We start from the raw sequence: 21,376 nt of genomic DNA, 5'->3' as shown, positions 1-21,376 counted from the left end.
TTAATCTGGAAGATTCTTGTCCATTTTAACACCCTCAAATCTTAGCAGTATCGAATCACAAGTTACCCAGTAGTCGAGACGCCTAGCAAGTCAACAGCCAATGATACAGGTGACGTTTGCCCAAGTATGTAGAGTATCGAGCAGTCTATCCTGGAGGTCATTGAACCTGCGAATTTTTCCAGCCTCTACTTATTCCTCCTCTGTACCACCAAGTCCAGCCCATTGCTGGATTTTACATCATCCACTGACTGCTTCCTCCGGCCGGATTGCATGTGGTTAAGTCATTTGAATGTTTTAATTTTTATACTGATTTATTGTCCTTCAGGGCGTTTCAATGAGAACGCAGTTAAAGTGTCTAATGAATTGCATCCCCAGTGGCGGACGCAAGGAGAGGGGACAGGGAAAATGTTCCCCGCCCCCTAGGAGTTATGAAGAGAAAAAAAAGTACGACAACTCGTACAGAGGCAGTATGTTATTTTGGATGATGAAATGTAAGCTGTTACAACACATGTAACTCCAAAGCACACAAGAAGTGATGCATTTTGAGAATGGCAATGTAACTGTCCAATCCCCTTTTTACTGACGTAAGTTTTGGAATACACAAATATATTTTTTTTTTAAATTCCCTCTTGATAAAAATTATTGTATCCTCCTCAGGGCATTCCCGCTTATCCCCAAAAAATAAAAATAAATTTACGTCTATAGATATGGCACATGTGCTGTTCATTCGATGGCACATTAGCCTTCAAATTCCTTTATAGCCACTATACTTTACAATTTGACACCCCTCGGACGAGAGAGGTATAGTCTAGCTAAATAACGCGGAGCTTTCTGACCGTGGTTGGCAGTGGCCAAAGAGCACAGCGCTATGAATGGGGAGTGGGAAAACTCGCGGACTCAGGTGAAATGCAGGATGAACTCCAAAGTACGTTTTTTTTAACGATTCTCACAATGGGGAAGACTGATTTCATCGTTGGGTTCGTCTGTGCGTTGCTGTTATTTTTATCTATCTGTAGTTACTGTTCTTACTGAAACTTTCTCGCCGTTGTCAGCCCACTTAGTTCGTCTGCACTGTAATTATTTATCTGATTAAATTCCTTCACAAAATTGTAAGTACCGGTTAGGCATATGACATTTGACATCAGACGATATTGGCTTGTTCTCCGTGTGTTCATGTACTTATCTTTGTTGTCCATTCTTGATGGTTTTTTTGTTGTCCATTCTTGGTTTTTTTACGACAGCCAATGTAAACAAACAATGGCGTATGTCCATGAAATTTCTTTGACTTTAACTCCAAAGTACAATGCATACAGTGTGGCCCATTTCTTGGGCCACGTATTTTTCGCAAAAAGATTTCAAGACCAGCTGTGTGCTAAAACTCTGTAGCGTTGTCTGTGTTTCGTGGTCGGCTGGGTTTACTTCAAGTAGTGTATGTCTACTGTCAGCTCACCAATCATAGTCATCCAGGGCGGGAGCAAACGAGTCCTGAATGGCCCGGACAATTAGGGTAATGGCGTCTTTTGCAGACGGCAGCCAATTACAAGGAAATAACAGCTATCTCAGGCATACCTTATTGTAGTCTAATGGGTGAACAGATTATTTCGCGGAAAATACATGCCCCTACCCATTAATATCTTATAGAGACACGTTAAATTCGCGATAATTATTTTTTGGAGACGAGATAGAATGTGTACCATTTATTATACGTTTGAATGGTATTTTCTTCGGGCCACGACACGACACGAATGATATGAAACCAAAATTAAAACAGAAAAATTAATATTATCCAAGCATATGCAATCCGGACGAAAGGTAAAATGTGGAAGCAGCCAGTTACAAAAGACAATGACTTGTTTGGGTTCAAATGCGTAAAGTTTAACCGAATACAAAAAAAAAACACGCGAATTTTGTAGGTCTATCTGTAATCATTCCATTAATTTATTGGCTACTGACTTTTTGAGGTGTCTTGTCTCAGATTCTTGAAGGTTTGTTAAGGCCCGTCTACAATAGAAATGTCCTAAACTGTGTCCGAAGGACACTCGTCGCTGATTGGTCCACGTGACCCTCTGACGTCATGCGTCAAGTGGGCGAAGGTCCAAACCTACCTGGTCCGAAGACATTCGTCAATTTGAACATTTTGTCCCAACCTGTGTACTTCGGACACAGAAAAAGAACAGAACACTCACGATATTTGAATTTCCGGTTCCCGTTTGAAAACGTGGTGTCTGTTTTTGTTATTGAAGGAAATGGAAGGTGTTGTAAGTCCTGAAGAGCAAGACGACATTTAAATTAGTGCTGTCCGATTGCTGTGATATGAGTTCATTTTTTAGCATTTACATTTGCCACTTTGCCTTACTGAATAAATATATAAAATTGAACTCCCACAACTTTCAAAAGTTCAATCTCAAACTACAAAGCATCAAAACAATAAACAAAAACCTTTGGTTTGGCACATTTACTGCGCTCTGGTAGCAACGTTAGAAATCAATACATTCGGACATCGGACATCGCAATTATGGACAGGGCAGTTTTCGGTGAGACAATGTGACGTCACTCACATTCGGATAAGGACACGGACCACGCACAGGTTCGGACTATTGTAGACGGGCTCTTATTGGTACACAGTTGTCCACATGAACTGCAATCTAATTACAGAAGCAGCAATAAGGTATAAATGTTCGAAGTTCAGCCTTGGCACGAAATAAAACCGTCACTTTTTCCGGCATCGAACTATAGAGGCTCGAATTTGCATATCATACTTCAAACTATTCTTTCGGGGAAAATAAAAAAAATAAAAAAATACACGGTTTCTTCTTGCCTCTAGTTAACTACATCGATATGATCTGTTTAAATTCATTCCGTTTAATAACATTTGTTTCTGTTAGGCAGCCAGTTTATTGCTAAAATAGTATACTATTTGACGCGCAAATAACATACTCGTTATCGTAGTGACGAAGCTGGCTTGTTATCGAAAAGTGGAAATAAAAGAGAGTAAAAAAAAGATTATTTATCTAGGTCAACAAAAACCGCCAAACAAAATCTTCCATTACACAATTTCGCAATAGATATAATGTTTCAAAAAAAATATTTAAATAATACTAATAGAATGATGCCTCGACGTCACACACTGCTACTTCAAATATGATTTTCTGCAACGCCACTAGTTTTGTGCGTATTTTTTCTAGGAAATTCTAAACTTTCAATGAAGGTTTTTCAAGCAAGGTAATAATCAAACGACCTAAAGCTATGGGCTGAAAATATTCGCAGGTTCATTGCATTCGAGGAGAGAGTCCACAATTCTCTACATAGGATTATTCAATCAAATTTGAACTGTGATTGAAATTAGTGATATGATAGCAACTGACTGATGAATCAGCATCTTCACTGTGAATTTACGTTTAAATTGGTGATTCACCGAGAATTAAGTGCAAAATCACTGATTTAATCAGGAACCCACTCACTAAAATAAACTGTAGTAATCCACATATTCTAGTAGTGCAGTTTCAACTATTTTTAATTTACAGTGTTAGACAATTGTAATCTAATTATTGGTCACTGACTTGTAAGACTGGCATGCCCGTGATTCGACACTTCTTATGCGGAGGGCTTCTCATTGGCTCAGAGTCCTTTCGACTGAATTGTGGCCCATTCGCAGAAGCAACGTGTTTGTATAGCCTATTTCGAAATGACTCAACTTTTTTTTTCCCCCTCGCGAGTAAATAAGTGATCATTTAGTCACTGTTGGCACGCACGATAAATGAGTCCCGGTATGCATGGACGTGGATCCCGGGGGAGGGGTAAGGGGGCACAGCCCCTCCTCCTGGAATTAAGAAGCCCCTCACTGAGGGGGTCCGCTTGCGCTTTCAAAATTGTGACTGTGGAAAGGGTTAGATGTCAAAACTATGTTTTATGGATAATTTATGTACCTACATTTTAAAGTTTTCCGCTTTTTGCATAGGCCAACATATAGGCAGTGTACAACATACAAGCACTCTAACCAGAGATGACTTGTGTCTGTCATAACCCACGCGCAAAACTCTCCCCCCCCCCTCCCCATCTTGCTAATCCTACAGTTTTGCGCCCTGCCGGTATGGACAGTTTTAATGCTTTCGCGGATTCACTGGGTAGACTTGAAGCACAAAGATACACGTCTACTTTTATAAAATACTACTTGATAAAATTGGCCTTGGCATCCAGATGTTATTATAGCATCTCTAAACTCTAGAACCAATGTTGACAGTTGACATAAATGTTATGTTATGCTGCTATTTTACACGTAATATAGTAATCTCTCGTGATTACACACTTCGATATGAAACCGTTAAAAATTACTGGGAATAAGTGTAATTTTACTGAAAAACAACTCAATGCAGATCAGGGGCGTAGCCAGGGGGGGGGGGGGGGTTAGGGGTTCAACCCCCCCCCCCCCTCTTAGCACTAAATCTTTAATTAATTTCTTATTCATCACTCAAACAAATTTCATATTAAAATTAATAAATTTTTACCATTACAATATTTAAATTTAAGTACCGAAAACTGCTAAAATAGCACTATTTTACACCTTAAAATCCAAATTTTCCCGGGGGAGGACCCCCGGACCACCCGCTTTAATACGGGGGGGGGGGGGGGGGGGGCGGGCATGCTTCTTAACACCCCCCTATACACAAATCCTGGTTACGCCACTGATGCAGATTAAAAATTTTATCAATTGAAACATATCCAGTGAATATTCACCGAAATGCAGTAGTTTTAAGATTTTAATATTAAAAGTGTAGAAAAGGTTTACCGGTATGGTTAATTTTATTTTAATTTGTCGGAATATTATAAATAAATTGTTATAAGCAGAACACAAAAAAAAAATCACAAAAAATATATATTTCAACATGAAATATTAGAAATTTCTTTGAACTGAGTTGCTTATTATAAATACGTGTGATAGATGTACGTGGTTGTGTTTTGTATTTGCATCGAGTTATTTCCTAGTAGCATTAGAGTTATATAAATTATAACAATAGAGTTGTATAAATTATAATTTTTTATATTTGCCTAACTTTCTTCCGAGATGCACCGACAAGAATGTGCCATGTTAGTAATATTAATAAAAACATACACTTTAATAATGACGGAAATAGACACACGTGGATTTCAGAATGCATAACATACAAAAAAAAAGGCATTTGGTCCAATATTAGAACAAAAAAAAGGACATACTTTACTTAAAAACAATAATTAATTGAACACTTGAAAGTTTGTCTTGTATTTAAAGTAAATTTAGAATTGATGTTAATTGTTCAAAGTACGATCACATATAAAAACAATTCGCATTGTAATCTTTCTCACACATTCATATTACACGAAACCGAAAAAAACAGCGTAAGTATTCCAAATTAAAAAAAACATGGCATTATATAACATGAAACGGTCATGAACTTTTGAATGTTCACCTTTAATGTCTGTATAATATATACGTGTGTACTGTGACATTACTTACCTGATCTGTTAGGCAAATGAAAACAGCGGGGCAGTGAAATACCGAGGGCCTGAACCTATTCAATTGTAATGAAGTATGAGTGTACTATGATTAGGTGTATGTACTAAAAAAATACAAACATGTGTGTATGTTTACTTTTAAAACATATTTTAAATAAATAAATGTTTTATTAATCTCTTATAGTAGATTTATATAGGTCTATTAAAAACGTGTGCTGCATGCTTGTGTTTATGTAGTCAGTTAAAATTATACAGACCTAATATAAATTTGTACTGCCTCCTATTAACATGATATATTCCAAGAAGAAAGTAAAAACAGTGAAATTACTTTCATGCGGAAGATTTCTCGACTTTCTCTTCTCTTTGGGTGGGCCTTGCTATGTAACAAGTGCCCGCTCCCAGTTCACCTCTCCAAGGTCATTGACACCAAAACAACACTCGTAACTGGTAGAAAACTCACCGCTAAAACGTATCAGTTTCCTCAACGCCGATATCCGAACACGTCCAAGCGAGGCAACACTTATCACTCGTCACGAATCACGGGTTGTCACTTCCCAAACGTTTCCGATATTTTTTCCATTTTTTTTTAAACTCAGCAGACGTCGATCCACAACACCCGGGTTCACGAGCGCGGAAATCCACTCCTCGGTAGGAAGAAGCATGCAAGATCACTGGCCGCCACTTCGTGCGCTGCCGACACTTGAAACTCGCAGGCGCCGAGGAAGCCCGAACATGCACGAACGTCGCCGTGACGTCACGAACCCCGCCGCCGCCGAGAGCCGGTCGTGTTTGCCGCACGGCCGTGGAAAAGTCGGCAGGCAGGTGCATCGTGCGCGCACGTCCCAGAAACGAGGTTATTGTAAACCGTACATTACAAAAAATATACATATTCGTAGCAGCTGCGCAACTAATCGATAGGCGAGAGAAGCGAGTGCGCGCCATGTCGCCGGGAATGAGGGGAAAAGGAGGGGAGGGGTCCGGCGACGCTACATGACGTCACGGCACGCTGACATTTCAGTCATTCACCTCTGCGCGAGGGCGAGAGAGGGGCAGTGGAGAGAGAGGGAGGGAGGGATGGAGTGAGGAGGAGAGGAGAAGGTTGCTGGCCCCAGCTCAGCTGTTTCGGGATATCGTATCAGAGCGTTTCTTTTCATTTTTTTTTACGGGCTCGTCCCACGGACCTCATCGATCGCGCGGCGAGTGCAATGACTGATTTCGGTGGTTCACCTCACCCCTTTGCAGGGCTGGCACGGTCAGGTGTTGCGCTGCCTGACGCAATCGACGATACTGCACGCGCCGCGCTTTATCGGGTCGCAACCTTAGCACTTATTCAGCGCGGCAATTAGCACGTGGCCAGAACGTGGACTAAATATGGGCGCAGACCGCGCGCCCGAGCATGGCATCTCAGCCTGATACTACACAAATGAAGGCAGGCAGGAAATGTCCACTATTCTTCAACATTATTGAACAAATAGTTAGTGAAAACAGTTTTTGCAAAACAACAAATAATATTTATCATCTGCCACATCATTTCTCAAATTAATATACCCCTAGGACACAAGGTTTATTACTATTATACAATAGCAAAGAAAAGGGGGGGGGGGGGGGGGGGGTAGAACATCTTTGCCTGCTGTTTGCTTTCCAATTCTTTCATTCTGTTGGTGGGAATTATATATATATATGTGTGTGTGTGTGTGTGTGTGTGTTATTTGGATTTATCCTCCATCTCTTCGCCCCCCTCCCCTTCCCAAATGCGTGTGCCCCTGCCACCATTATTACACAGATCGTAACTTTTCAATGCATGCATATATATATATATATATATATATATATATATCATCAGTACTGAAAGTTATTTTACCAACGTCCAAATATTTCTTACGAAAAACCATAAAAGTACCTAAATGCTTCTCCCTGCAACCATCATAGTAATGCCAAGGGCTTGGTTTCTTTAAAGACTTAGTGCCAATCATGATGTAAAATGATTTGAGGCGGGGAGGGGGAAATAACTGCCAGCCATTTGCTGAGGTTAAGAAACTCGCACGGTGGTGGGCGCATGCGCACAGCAACGAAATGTAACTCCTGAGCGACTGAGATAACATTGCGTGTTAAAGACGGGAATGTGTTATCATCTTCAAAACAAACACATAGCTGACTGCACTCAGTGAGCTGCGGTAACTAAAGCGAAGGGAAAAGTCACTTCTATGAGAGTGGGAAAAGTGGACCATTGCTATCGATCCTGAAGATATCGAGTTCGAAAGCAATAGTAGCATCGCATCGCCTGCGTCCATGTGACGTGAAATATAAATCTTGACTTTCCGCAAATTATCCTTACTCAGTGGCGGACGCAATGGGGGGGGGGGGGGGGGGGGGGGAGGTGAAATAAGATGATTAAATCCCCCCTCCCCAAATTCGGGAATTTTTTTTTTCAAAATATAAGTGACCCCTTATTTCCTTTGGAGACGTATGTCGTTTCGGGTGATGAAAGGTGATCTGTTGTTACAATACTTGCAATTTCAACTGTGTGAGAAGCCTCGTCACCTACGGCTACTTCTGTAAGTCCATACATCAGTGCGTTTGTTTCAATAGTAATGTAAGTTTTTTTTAATACACATGTTCATATTTTTAATTTTTTTTTCTCCAATTGTTTCTCCTGCCGAAAACTTCCTGTAACGCCATGTCTGCATTTTGTCCAGTGGGACGTCGGGGCAGTTTCTCCGCACTGTGCCGCGACTAACGTCAAGCCCGGTGTGGCAGTACGAAGAGACACGTCAACGTATACAATTTTTGTTGTCACTGTATGGAACGAATGAAGAAATTAGTGAATTAGCTTAAAGCCCTCGCCTACACGGGCGCACGTGTGTGCGGTGTGCAGAGCTGCGGAAGAAACCACGCGATCTGAAAACTGCTCAACATGTACGAGTGGTGTCTGTTTACGAAAAGCATTCAAGAACGCGCTGAGGGCGGTTGGGTGGTTCTGTTTTCCGCATTTAGTTTTTAAAATTCTTTCTTAGGAGAGTGAGAAGGGTTAAAATGCATTTTTTTTAGAACAATTTTCAGACATGAAACGCCCGGTAAAGATTCTAGGCAACCAATGGCATTGCATCACACCTTTATCTTCATTTTTCCGCCTTACTGTATAATGATATGCCCGATAAGAAGACTGCGCGCCAATTCAGAGCCTTGCGCTTAGAGGCGATACCGCGCTAGAAGCACCAAACGAGCGTCGCATTTATCATCCCGCTTCAGGAACACAGATGCCCCCCTGGCAATACAAAGACGATGAGGGGTGATGAGATGCTGGTGCAGCATTGCCGGGAATGAATGTGTGGGGCAAACAGGAATAGCCCCGATAAACCCACCTGATCGCGGCAACGCCCGCCACGTTTCCCCACTTGCGAGGAAGCCGTCGGGAATCCAATACCTGCATTGCCTAGGTGGGAGGCGAGTGATAGGACCAATCACCACCGTGACCCCCTTATTTAATTTGGAGATCAAATCCAGTTGTTTGTTATTGTAAACATTACTAAAAACGTCTCTCCAGAAAAAAAGTAACATTTTATCATATTTCTGAAGAAACATTTGCTAATGAGATTACCTTCATGTCTGTCAGGGGCGCAACAACTAAATTTCCAAAAGGGGGGGGGGGGGGCAATATACCTTTTTATAAAGAATCATCGATCCCCCCTATTGAAGCGGGGGGTCCTGGGATCCTCCCCCGGGAAAATTTGTATTTCAAGGTGGAAAATGGTGCTATTTAAGCAGTTTTATTATCTAAAAATTGATTACACAGCACTTTCTTTGCCACCGTTTGCCCCCACTTCAAGGTTTCAGAGGGGGGCAAAATACTCTTGCCCCCCCCCCCCCCCTGTTGTTGCGCCCCTGATGTCTGTGTACGTATGTATGTATATGTCTATATTAACTTTGTTTCTACTGGACTGATTAAGATGCGAATTTCATATTGAAGGGTGTTTCTGCTTTTAGATGATTTTAATACATTTGATCAAAATTATTTCGTAAACAATATTTGAGATAGTACTTAAAAAAAAAAATTGGTTTTCTGTAAAGTTGGTTTACGGACGATAGTTTAATGTGACAACGTCATAACAAAACATTGATGAAATGATTGATCCAGAAGAAAATAAAATATCCAATTCGGCCTGAGACTGAGCCGTAATAGGTTTCTGCAACCAAACCATTTAGGCATTAAAAATATGTTATTCTTTGAGGAAGTATTTTTTTTTAAATTTTTCTATCTTTTGTATGATAAAATCTACCTCTGCATACTTTTATGAATAAAATTGAATCATTTTTATTGAATTATCACTATTTTGTATGGCTACAAAGGAGTGAAATGAAATCTACATTTTAATTGAGAAATTTACTTTTATTTGCACTCATTAATTCAAATATGTTTATTACTTTTGAAGTGTCGCGCGCGCCGTATTTATTTTTACAAGTACAAAAATGAATGTATCGCGGCGGCCGGGATTCGATCCGTCAACCTTTGGATTGGTAGTCAACTCAATTCAAATCAATAGTTTTTTATTGACACACTTTTTAGTCAGCGGTGCTAACCGCACGGCCACGAGGCCATATTAAAAGTAATAGTTTCAGATATATATATATATATATATATATATATATATTTATATATATATATATATATATATATATTTATTTATATATATATATATTTATAAAAAATTTGTTTTGTGTTGTGGAAGTTTTAAAAACCAATGTAGTCCGCCATGTTTATTTATTATAGTGGTAGGCGGAAAATTAAAAATGTATTGTCGGCTGCTAGTCGGCCGCCATGTTTATACTAACTTCAAGATAGTCGAGAAAGTTTTACGCTTTTTCGCAATTACACATTTAACGAAGAAGTTCGTTCGTCGTGAAATTAATCGTAGAATTTAATAAAAATTCCCTTGAAGTTAATAAAAAAGTATTAGTAAGTTTAAGAAAGAATTTCGGCTTTAATCTCCAACCCATACGTTCATGGTGCGCTGGGGCCGAGATTAAAATTCGTCGAGAATATTTTACGTTTTTATGTCTTCCAGTGCTTAAACTGATATGCAATTGTGGCCCCGGGCACGAAATTATATTTATAATTCATTAATAATAACGCCCCTCGCGATAAACAAAGGAAAATATGTATTAACGAGTGCCTGGTTTCCGCGGAAGACAATGAGCGTAACGGGACACTTTTTAGTGCGTGCAGCCGGCGTTAATCGATTAGATGTTGTCATGTCAAAAACCATGAAACATTCATCGTTTTGAAAAATTGCTTCTTTAAATATAATACAATTCTACACAAGCGATTAAATTTAGTGTTTCGTCGTTTTTGAATGAATTCATTAAAACTTATTTTGGTGATAGTTGGTTCATAAATGGTATAGTTTGTAATACCTAAAGAAAAAAACTTTTTTGAAACAATATATCGATTTATCAATTTATCCTATTTTGATTAAATGTGGTGCTAAACTATTCAAATTGGCATATTTGAAGGGAAGTTAGTATTTATTAACTTTTATATATATTCTAATAAGAACTAACGTTGGCTGACAACCCTTTACCGTGGACCTTACGCAGTGATCCTTTAGTTCACAAGCGACAAACTATAAAAGGTTTTAAGGGAAGAAAGTCGTCCCCGAAAAGAAAAAAAAATCTTTCAAAGCAAATCACGGACTCCAGACATTGGTAGTTTATGAACATACTTTTATTGGACGAATAAACGTATTGAAATTAAATTGCGTCATTAGATACGGCGAGGGGTGATGAGATAACCTAGTACTGACGGAATGCTTAAAGGAGGGAAGGGGCGGGAGTACTCCGAGAAAACCCCCACCAGCTGGCACGGCAAAGTCAACCACATACAGCGGCCGAACTTTCCATAGTCTATCGCACGAACGAATGAACTCGTATTGACAAGTTGTAATACCACACAAATTATTCCAATAGATACAATACAAAATATTTATTTTCTAAAGACCGAGGCTAGCCCACCATTCTGTTTTTTTTATTAAATACTTTTTCTACCGTTAATGCCGTCGGAACACATTTTTATAAATTTAAGTAATTGATCGACAGGGTTTTCAGGGTTCGCTAGCTGTTTTCCTGTTCAATATAGTGTCTTGTTGGCTAAGTTAAAATGGTGGAATATTTATACATATATATCTAATAATATACACCTATATATTTTTTTCAATGCTAATTTTGGTTAATACGTTAAATTCAAAAGTATTTTGAAAAAAATACATACCTATTTAATATTTTCTTTGTTTTAAATTTATTTTAAATGCAAATCAACACTGAGAAACTTGCAAAATTATTTTGCCCTTATTATTTCACATCGTAAAATACACTAAAATTCTACTTTTCTAAAACCTGCATAAAACTAATATACAAATTTGACTTAATTTATAAAAATATTTGTTGATGGCTATAACAGTCAAACAAATGTAAATCAAAATTAAAAATGTTTGAACCAATTTTTTGGGTCAGAAACGTATTTCAAATTATTTTTATTTTATATTACGTATTTTTGCAAATTATTTTAAATATTGTTATAATATAACCATTCTTAATTGTTTATAAAAGTTTTTGATTATACTAGACAAGTCGTTATTTAATGGTTTTTATGAACTTCTAGGCAATTATTTATGTCAGTCCTAGCATGTACTGAAATCATTCAATAATGTGGAATGCAGTTTTGGATCAACCGTTAGTATTTATCCGTAGTCTTAAAACTCTTAATTTTTTAGTATATCATTAATTAAATCAATAAAATTAACGCTTTCCCAAAACCATAGAATCTGTGTCCTTCAGGGTTTTGGGAACTTCCAAATTGTTATTGATTTATGTTTATACGAAAACATTAATAAAGGACTTGGTTAGTAGAAAAAGCCTTTTGTAAACAATCAATTAATTGAAAATCATGTAAAAAACACTCAATACTAGAAGAAAAATAATTACAATATTACCCATTCAAACAAGTTTCGCTGTGTCTCTTTTGTACTGTACTGTTGCAACCCTGGATCAAGGTTTTGGCAAGCGCCCGACGGACAAAGAGCCAGTACAACCATTATATATTTTTATAAGTTTTCTTTATTTTTAAATTTTAAAAGAAAGTTGATGGTTACACTTAAATCAAATCTCAGGGAACAGTCAACTTTTAGAACCCCAACCTTTACAAGCATAAATTTAAGGGAGATATTGCTTGAAGAAACTTAGTATTTAATATTTTTTTTATTTAATTGTTTTTTAACACTTTGTTCTTAAGTAAATTATTTAATGATTTATTTTTTTAAAAAAAAAAACAAGTCTTAAATTTAATGTTATCAAACACATAAATCACACACATCAAGCTGGTACAAAATACATGCTTACAGTAACACTTGAGCAAACCGGCATTCAATTTAGACTACTTAGAAACACAATTCCTGTTGTTCCTGTGTATGAGGCACGTCGGGCTGTAATAGGGACCGGGGGGGGGGGGGGGGTGATACATTATTGCAGCCCACTAAGGATTGCGGTAATCATAACATAATCTGCAACTAGCTATTTTGGTATAATTTTCTTATCCTGTGTTCGCTCTTGTTTGTTGTGTGTTGATCCTGGAAGGGATAGGAGGGGTCCGGACCTGGCCGCGTGCCTGCCGGAGCGCGCGGGCGCGGCCATCGCTCCTGAGCGCCGCGCTGCCCGCTGCGCAGCTCCCACACTCTTTAAACACTAAGTATTTTCGTCAAAGGCGCTGCTGTGGCGCGGCGGGCCGACCGCGCCAGCTGGAGGCCCCGCAGCTCCCCCCCCCCCCCCCCCCCCCCCCCACTCTCAACCAGCCCTCGCCCCGCGCGGGGGTGGCGGGAGGCGCCGAACATTGGTCTGCAGAGTTGGGCGGGAAGTTACACATCACATGTGTTTTAAATCACGTCACACTATCAAAGTCCGTTTTTTTATTTTGAGCTATATAAAAAATTTTAATTTTAATGTTATTTTGAAATTAAATAAAACATCCCGGTGCTGGATGGAATTTTTGAACTGGTTATTCTTTTTGAGCATTTTCAAAATTTAAAAACGTCCATACATATAACCCACATAGTCAAATGAATGTTTGCAGTCATATAGTACACATCATTTCCCATTTACACGTACAATTATTTCGCCCACGACATTCATATAAATAATATTTTAGTGATTCCACCTTTATAACCTCTTAAATCGCCTATGTGTTCTTCGCCATTTTAAGGATTCGTTGTGAAGGAAACGGGCGTTTTTTTTTTTTTTTTTTTTTTTTTTTTTTTTTTTTTTTTTCGTTTTGATTGGCTATTTGCGTCCAACATATTTTACAACCCGTTCTACAACTAAACAAATTGACGGAAACTCAAATCATCATCTTTTCAAACAAACATAGCTGTGCTAGTGACGTTTTCGATAATCATAACCCTCCAACTTTGACACAACATATTGTAAGGTGTTGGAAGCGAATCTTTGATAGTGTGACAGAGCATTAATGTTAAACAGCAACCACAGCTGCGAACACCCAAGAGTGGCTCCAAAGAGGGGAAAACACAGGGCCGCAACTAGGGGGGAGCAAGCGGGGCATACGCCCCGGGTGCAAAGCTGTGGGGGCGCCGAAATCGCTTGCTTTGTAATTCCTACTACAACTGGTAACTGGTAAAAAGTTTTTTAACTTGCATGCCAGGAATGTCTAATCTGATTTACAATATAACGTCTCAAAATATTTAATGAACAAGTCTAGTGATTATACGGACTACTTTATGGACATAGTGGGTTCATGCATGGAAGGTACAGTAGCACATAAACTGTTACATGTAGGTATGGAAGATGCTTAAATAGCACCATTTTTCCGTGGGAGGGCCCCCGGACCCCCCGCTTTATTGGTGTGGTAAGTGCAAAAAAAGAGGGGGGGGGGGGGGCCGCATGAATTCATTCATGCCCCGGGTGCCAGAGACTCTAGTTGCGGCCCTGGGAAAACATGTGGTTGTTTAAGGTGATAGCCCCTCCAGAGACCAATTAACATGCACGCATACATATTTACATATTTCTGAAGGTATATTTATATGTACTGAATATTTTAATTCATGTGATGAATTAAATGTTTGGAAGTACTAAAGTTCAGTAACTGAAACTTTTTATATTATCCCAAGGCCAATCTCTGAATTATTCAATGTCATGTTTTGCAACGGCAACCTTGTTTGTACGTAACCTCTCCGGAAAAAGACTTGATGGAGCCGCCCCCGTAAATCCCTCCCAGACCCTGTCCTCCACCGCTGCAGCCCAGAAATACACGTGACTCACTTATTGTATGATACGCTTTAAGGCCCTGTCGCACTGTCAAATTTTTGCTTCAGACGCCTTCCAATATGTTGTAAATAAATTGTAAAATAAATTGTATAGACATGTCCAATACGGTGATGTGCAAAACATATGATATACTGTATTTACTGGACAAAATAAAATGAAAATAAAGTTGAATGGTTATGACGTCATCGAAAACGTCACTAGCGCAACCACGTTTGTTTGACAAGTTGGATGACTTGAGTTTCCATAAAATATTTTGCATATACGACGAGTACCAAAATAAGTTGGATGTTGGATGCGATCGGCCAATCAAAATCGTGCCTTGCGAAAACAGAAATGACATGGATTTCCGTCTCACGGTTTTTTTTTAAAATGGCGAATAACACATGGCCGATTGAAGATGTTATAAAAGTTAAATAACCAAAATAATGTCAATATGAATCATATGCGAAAACATTTTATGCGTATCCATGAAATTACGTTTCTATAACTTTAGAAAAAATTCTGAAAATTTATTTCATTATGTAACGAATATTATTGTGCTTTAAATTTATTCATGTTCAAAAAATTTAAAAATACATAAACATAAAACAAGTTTTAAAAAATCGGTAAAGCACCGTGATACAGTATTTAATTTAAAACTTGAGAAAAAATTTGAAACGTTTGAGATATCTCAGACCAAATTAGAATTCGACGGCTTGACATGATTTAAAACACATTTGTGGTTTTATGTTCAAATGCAGAAAATGGGAAGCCATTTTCCCGTCCAATACTTCCTTTCCAAATCTATTACAAAATATATTAAACAAATATTTAACAGTTTGACAGGGTCTTTAGCAGTGGCGGATACAGAAATTTATTTCGGCAGGATATTTGCAAAAAAAAAAAACTTACTCCAACAGGAGGGTTTGGACACTTACATTATCTTTCTCAACATTCATCACTGTCTTTGTGGTGCGAGATTCCAGATGTAACAGCTCACCTTGTATCACCTAAGATGACACACTACCTTAACCGAGATCTCGCATATAATTTTTTATAACGTCAAAGGACAAAGAAAAAGGAGGTTATACCACTCTATCCCCCATAAAATAACAAGTTTCACTCCAGGTTAGACTCAACTCACACACACACACATATAAATAATCAGGCTTCTTTTTCCTCGAAATCAAGGTCACTTCCTTTGGCGGCTAACACACGATTGTATGACCACCACTTATCCTTGTTTATAACTGGCTCGTCAAGAGCACTTTAGTCGAATCACCAAACTTTAAGCAGACGCATATGTACTTCAAGTCTACTGTGATACCCAATGAATCCGCCAAATAATCGTGGCTCTACTAATATGACCAAAATAATTTATGAGCAATTAAGTCTTTCAATTAAATACTTAGTAGTTATTGTCATCATGAAAGTGCAGGTAGTGTGGCTACTGCGTTATGAAAGAGCTTTAATATTACAAACGAACTTAGAACGTATTTTCATATAACTTTTTATTCCAATATAGAGAGAAAACTTAACCCCCATGATTGTTGTAGTCGGCAAAAGGATTTAAAAAAAAAATTATAAGGCGATGTTGACGATACCCCTATTGCTGCTATAAAAAAAAACTTACCGAAGATCAATGTGTAGATTTGAGTGGCTCCCTTCCACAGGAAACCCCCGAGTAAAATTTCTTTCTATCAGAATCACAGGCAGGCGCGACTATAGCCCCTACTGACCCCATTGTAAAAATTAATTTGCAGAGTATATTTATGTAAACGTAAATACTTAAATTCATGTGTTAAACTCTTATTTAATCACAAGTTGTATAAAACTTTTAAGGTTCCGTATCTGACAACATTAATTTGTAAATACCTAAAGTCCAAGCTGACTTATTTAATGTGATGTTTTGCAACTGCAACCTTTCTTTGTACCATAGTTCCTCCTGAGAAGTCTTGCCTGGATCCGCCCCTGACCAAAGGCTTCCTTCCACATTTCCACAATAGAACTTAATACGTCAGTGACATGATTCGGGTGGCGCTCGAACGTACAACCGGGACGAGTGATCAGCAACTGGTCTAATGGCGTGCACACATCTGCCTCAGCACGACGGCCGAGTCACCTGCGTGCATGCGTCCATCTCGTGAAACTGTTCATTTCGTACCTTAGCTCTCCGTTTGCGGCTTTTGGTGGGAGTTATTTCATAAATGGGACGGAATGTGTAACCACGGTGCTGCCAACTGTGGCGGATGGCACGAACCAAAGTTCACAAAGCCAAAGGTAAACTTTGTAGTACAGTATCAACAGTTTAATGAATTTTAACAATATGAGCAGCTTTAAAAAAATCCTTGCCGAAAATAATGTCCAAAACCGAGGTTTAGAAAAAAAAATTCGTTTTTATTGGAGCTGTTTCAATACATAGTTTAAAATTTCGGTCTGCAAATGGAATGAATAATTCGTAGTATAGAATTCTCTGCTCCGGCAGAGAATTCTAGCACGCGTGATTCGCGTCCAGAAATTTAGTCGAAAAAACCTAATTTACATACTTATATTATAACGCTCGGCATTATTTTAAAGAATTTTAAGTTAAATTCAGAGTCGGATTTTGGTATTATATTTACAAAATGAGAACACACGAATTTGCTCGTTACCGATGTTAGATGATACACATATTTGGCGAGTACTGAAAGACTCGCTCACATATTTTCATTCAATAAACTATTTTAAAATTAATAGTTACAAAACATTATTTCAAATAAGTACAAATTATTGTTATCCAAGTATTACAAAGTAATATTAAAGTTCATTTATTTTCGTGACTGTTGAAATTTATGAAATGTAGCTATTCAAGGATAGTTTCGCTATCACAAAGTTTTGTTTGGCGCACCGATACTCTTATTACGTCCCCCGGTGTTCTATCTGGACGACTTCGGCAGAAACGTGCATGCGCATTAACTTCAACCTGTTAAACTTCCACATCATGGTGCGCGCGCAGACAGATTGCTGACTTCCCGCCACGTACTAAAATTTCACCCTCAATGCACCTAAAGATGTATAACTCTATGTAACAACAAACATAATATAAAATTTAAGTCAGGATAATTACTGTAAAAGAATTGCACGTATACAAACATGAATAAGTTACTGTCATGCCGAATCTTACTCATACGATCAATATCGATAATAAACGTACCTCAGTGACCAACCATTTTTAACACTGGCCGTTCAGTAAGACTCGAGTCTTTGGTTTTATTTCATAGTTCCGGCGTACTGTTGTACATGCAGGCCAGTGGGTGGCATTCCTGGAATTTGCAGGGCCCTGGTCTGTTTACTTGGGGGGGGGGGGGGTAAATATTTTTAGAACCTTACCAAAGGCCTGGAATAACGATCAGATAAAATGAGATTTCAGGGGCACTACCTTATAACATTTAAAAAAAATTCAAGCCAACCTTAAACTTAAATTCATACGTTGGTTTTGCTTATTTATCTTAAGAAATATTGATATTCTATTGTAACAAATCAATCTCTAGTTATTCTTATAAATACTAACGATCAAATTCTGGTGAAATGCATAATTATACGGAACAGTGAAATCCTTGAAAACACGTAAACTTTAGATTACAGCCAATTCAATTAAATTCTTGATTTTATACTTGAGTGTCTATATTTCTTCAGAGAAAACTAGATGGACCAGGAAGTGAAAAGTGCCATCTCACTGGGCCCTGAAGATGCCTCTGACACAGGCTTACGGCGAAGGAACCTCCAAGACTACCTCTTGGTTGCCAGCTCGATGCTCTTCAGTTCGAGTCAGCAGAAGGGTTGGGGTCGTACCCACGGCCCTACATCAGTGATCACAACCTCCGAGAACCTTCTGTTTTGACACTAACTTGGGAAGGATGTAAAACAAGCAATGTTGGTCATTGAATTACCTGCAGTTTCGAGCAGTTACTTCCGCCAAAGGTTGATTTCAAAAGTGCTCCGCTAAACACAAATAGACTGTAGCGACGGAAAGGCCAAAGGGAACGGCGAAGGGATGGGCTGGTGGGAAAAACAGGATCACCTCAAGGTAATCTAGAGACTAGCGGCAACATCCGCCAAGTTTCACGAAGTGTGAACATTTTGGGCTTCAACCTTTCATGATCAAACCCCACCTTTGTAAGTTTGTGCATAATATGACCACTCAACCATGACCTTTTAGGAAATTGTGCTTTAGAGCAGTTGAATCAGACACTTTATTAATTTACTACTGGAATATTTAGCTTGTAATTTGATACAGTCAAACAATAGCTATGGAACCATCTATTTCCAAGATATATTCATAACTTCTTTTTCTTGTTTAGAATTTTTTTTAAATCTTTCCTCAATCCTTATGGTGAGTCGCAACATGCATTCACATATTTGACCATGAGAATACAGCTCAATAACAAGTGAACCAAGTGTGTCCCAGAACACAACCCTTGCCTTGTGGATGAACTCCAGACTTGCTTTGGGTTTGGTGGGAGAACACAAGATGATGCCATGCCACGGGTTTGTCCTTTGTGCCTGGGTTTTATCATGTCACAATGACTAAGGGCGCGGTTACACGGGAGTCTGAACTACTTCAGGTGAACATGTTCAGCTGTTGAGTGCGGTTACACACAGTCTGAACATGTTTCGTTCGAGGCCATTTCCCATTAACTTAAACAGGTTGGCAAAGTAGTTCAGATCGACATATCTTCTACATTAGCCTCTGATTGGCTGTTTAGAATATAAACAGTCCTTTGCAGAAATTCAAGATGGAAAGTGTTCCTGGCACAAGTTCGAGTAATATTTTACCGAATGCAACAAAAAAAAATCAACAGGTAATTATATATATATATTTTTTAATTGATCCTGACCTTAATTTTCTTAAAACTGAGATAGGTACTCTCGCTCAAAAAATAATAAAAAATACGTTTATATTTTACTCTGCATGATGTATGATTTCCCGATTTGTAAAAAAATATTGAGTAATATGAAAACACATTCCATTTTTACTGGTAATGCTGTATAAACAAGTGAGAAAATCCCGCTTTTTCTGGATACAAAATAGAGCCGATCAACAACAGTGTCATTCATTGACAGTAGACAATCGGTTTTAGAGCTGAACACACTTTTCAGCAACTACCGTGTAACCGTACACTTTCGCGTTTGTAAACGTGTTTACTTAAACATGTTCACCTGAAGTAGTTCAGGGTCTCGTGTAACCGCTCCCTAAGTCAACAACCCTATTTGCGTACCTACATCAAGTATGTGAAATGACAATACTATATATTTATAGTTTTTCATAATAAATTGTGAAAGGATTAAGGAGACTTTATTTATAAAACAAACAACTAAAAAAGTCAAGTCACTAGCAGAAACATCAAAACAATCGACAATGAAACATACTTCTGTATTCACTAAAATGTAATATTTTATCACAAAACTACTTTTAAAAGTTCATTGACTATCAAGTTTACAATGTAGACTTTGTTTTAAATGCACCAATCCTTCTAACACACCAGGCTTTCTTATAAAGTTACTCAGTTCACCTTTCCTTTATTTTCTTATTAAACCTGCTGCAGTATGCCTTGTAATTAAGTTCCTACATATAAATAGAAACTACCTTTTAATTACAGACCGAACTTGGAAGAAAACAGTACAAAAGAAAACACAATAAAATTATCAAAAGTCACGAAGAGTGAACTGTGGTACCTACTTAAATTTTTTCAAGAACTTATTAAGTTCTAAAGCTTTATTAATAGAATATTTATTTTTACTTCAAATTGTTCCTTTAAGCAACTAACAAAAATATTTAAGAACATTTCAAGCACATCTATAAACAATTTAAAACATGTTTAAATATTTAAAAAAAAAAAAAATTACTAAGTGCATTCTTTTTTTTACTACTATATATTGCTTTCAAAAAATAATATCTATAATGATGACATGTTTAGTGTAAACATTTAGGTTTGGAACTTAAAACTCTTTCCCAGGGTACCCACTTAGTAAACAACTTATTAAATGTTTTCACTGTCTTACTGAAAATGCTAGCCTGTATCCATTATTCTTTTAAAATACGCAAATGTTCTGTCAACAGTCTAACCAAATAAAGAGTAGATATTTTCACTTTGTTCTCGTCACTGCTGTAACAGAAGAATAACAAAGTATCTTCCTGTTACACTATCAATGTGATATTGTTAGATAAAATCAGAAAATGTAGAACTTTTCACAATGTTATATGCCTTCTCCAAATACAGGAATATCATTACTAGACATTTCCCAAATTAGTTTCTTCCTCCAGTAGTTGTCGTATGGCAAAAATCAGGTCTATGGTAAACCTCCCTTCTCTAAACCCATGCTGCTCCTCATGCCATATGTCTGCCATGCCCTTCCTTATCTTCTTTTCCAAGATCTTTCCATACACCTTTACACAGTAGCACAGTAAAATGATCCGGGGTTAACTATGTCTGGCACAGTCATCTATTACGGGAAAGGAGTAGACCCAGCGACTCAATACTGAATGTCGGGCGGCGACAAATAACCTGACTCCCTACAGGGTCCAACAGTTTAGGGCAGA

General features: G+C 38.1%; 1 protein-coding gene across 2 annotated transcripts in view; it reads right to left on the bottom strand.

Moving 5' to 3' along the window:
* The window catches only part of LOC134542448 (ecdysone-induced protein 74EF-like), a 507,486-nt gene extending 501,323 nt beyond the window's left edge, over positions 1-6,163 (bottom strand). The window contains exon 1 of one of the 2 annotated variants that reach the window (XR_010076802.1): positions 5,951-6,148. The gene's annotated coding sequence lies outside the window, so the exon portion shown is untranslated. Of the gene's footprint in view, positions 1-5,950 lie in introns of both variants that reach the window. The other variant, XM_063386723.1, reaches the window with a different exon arrangement.
* Positions 6,164-21,376: the final 15,213 nt, after the last annotated feature.

This window comes from Bacillus rossius, chromosome 1, assembly GCF_032445375.1.
Source record: "Bacillus rossius redtenbacheri isolate Brsri chromosome 1, Brsri_v3, whole genome shotgun sequence".
Taxonomy (NCBI): Eukaryota; Metazoa; Arthropoda; class Insecta; order Phasmatodea; family Bacillidae; genus Bacillus; species Bacillus rossius.
This window is presented reverse-complemented; position numbering and strand designations above follow the sequence as displayed.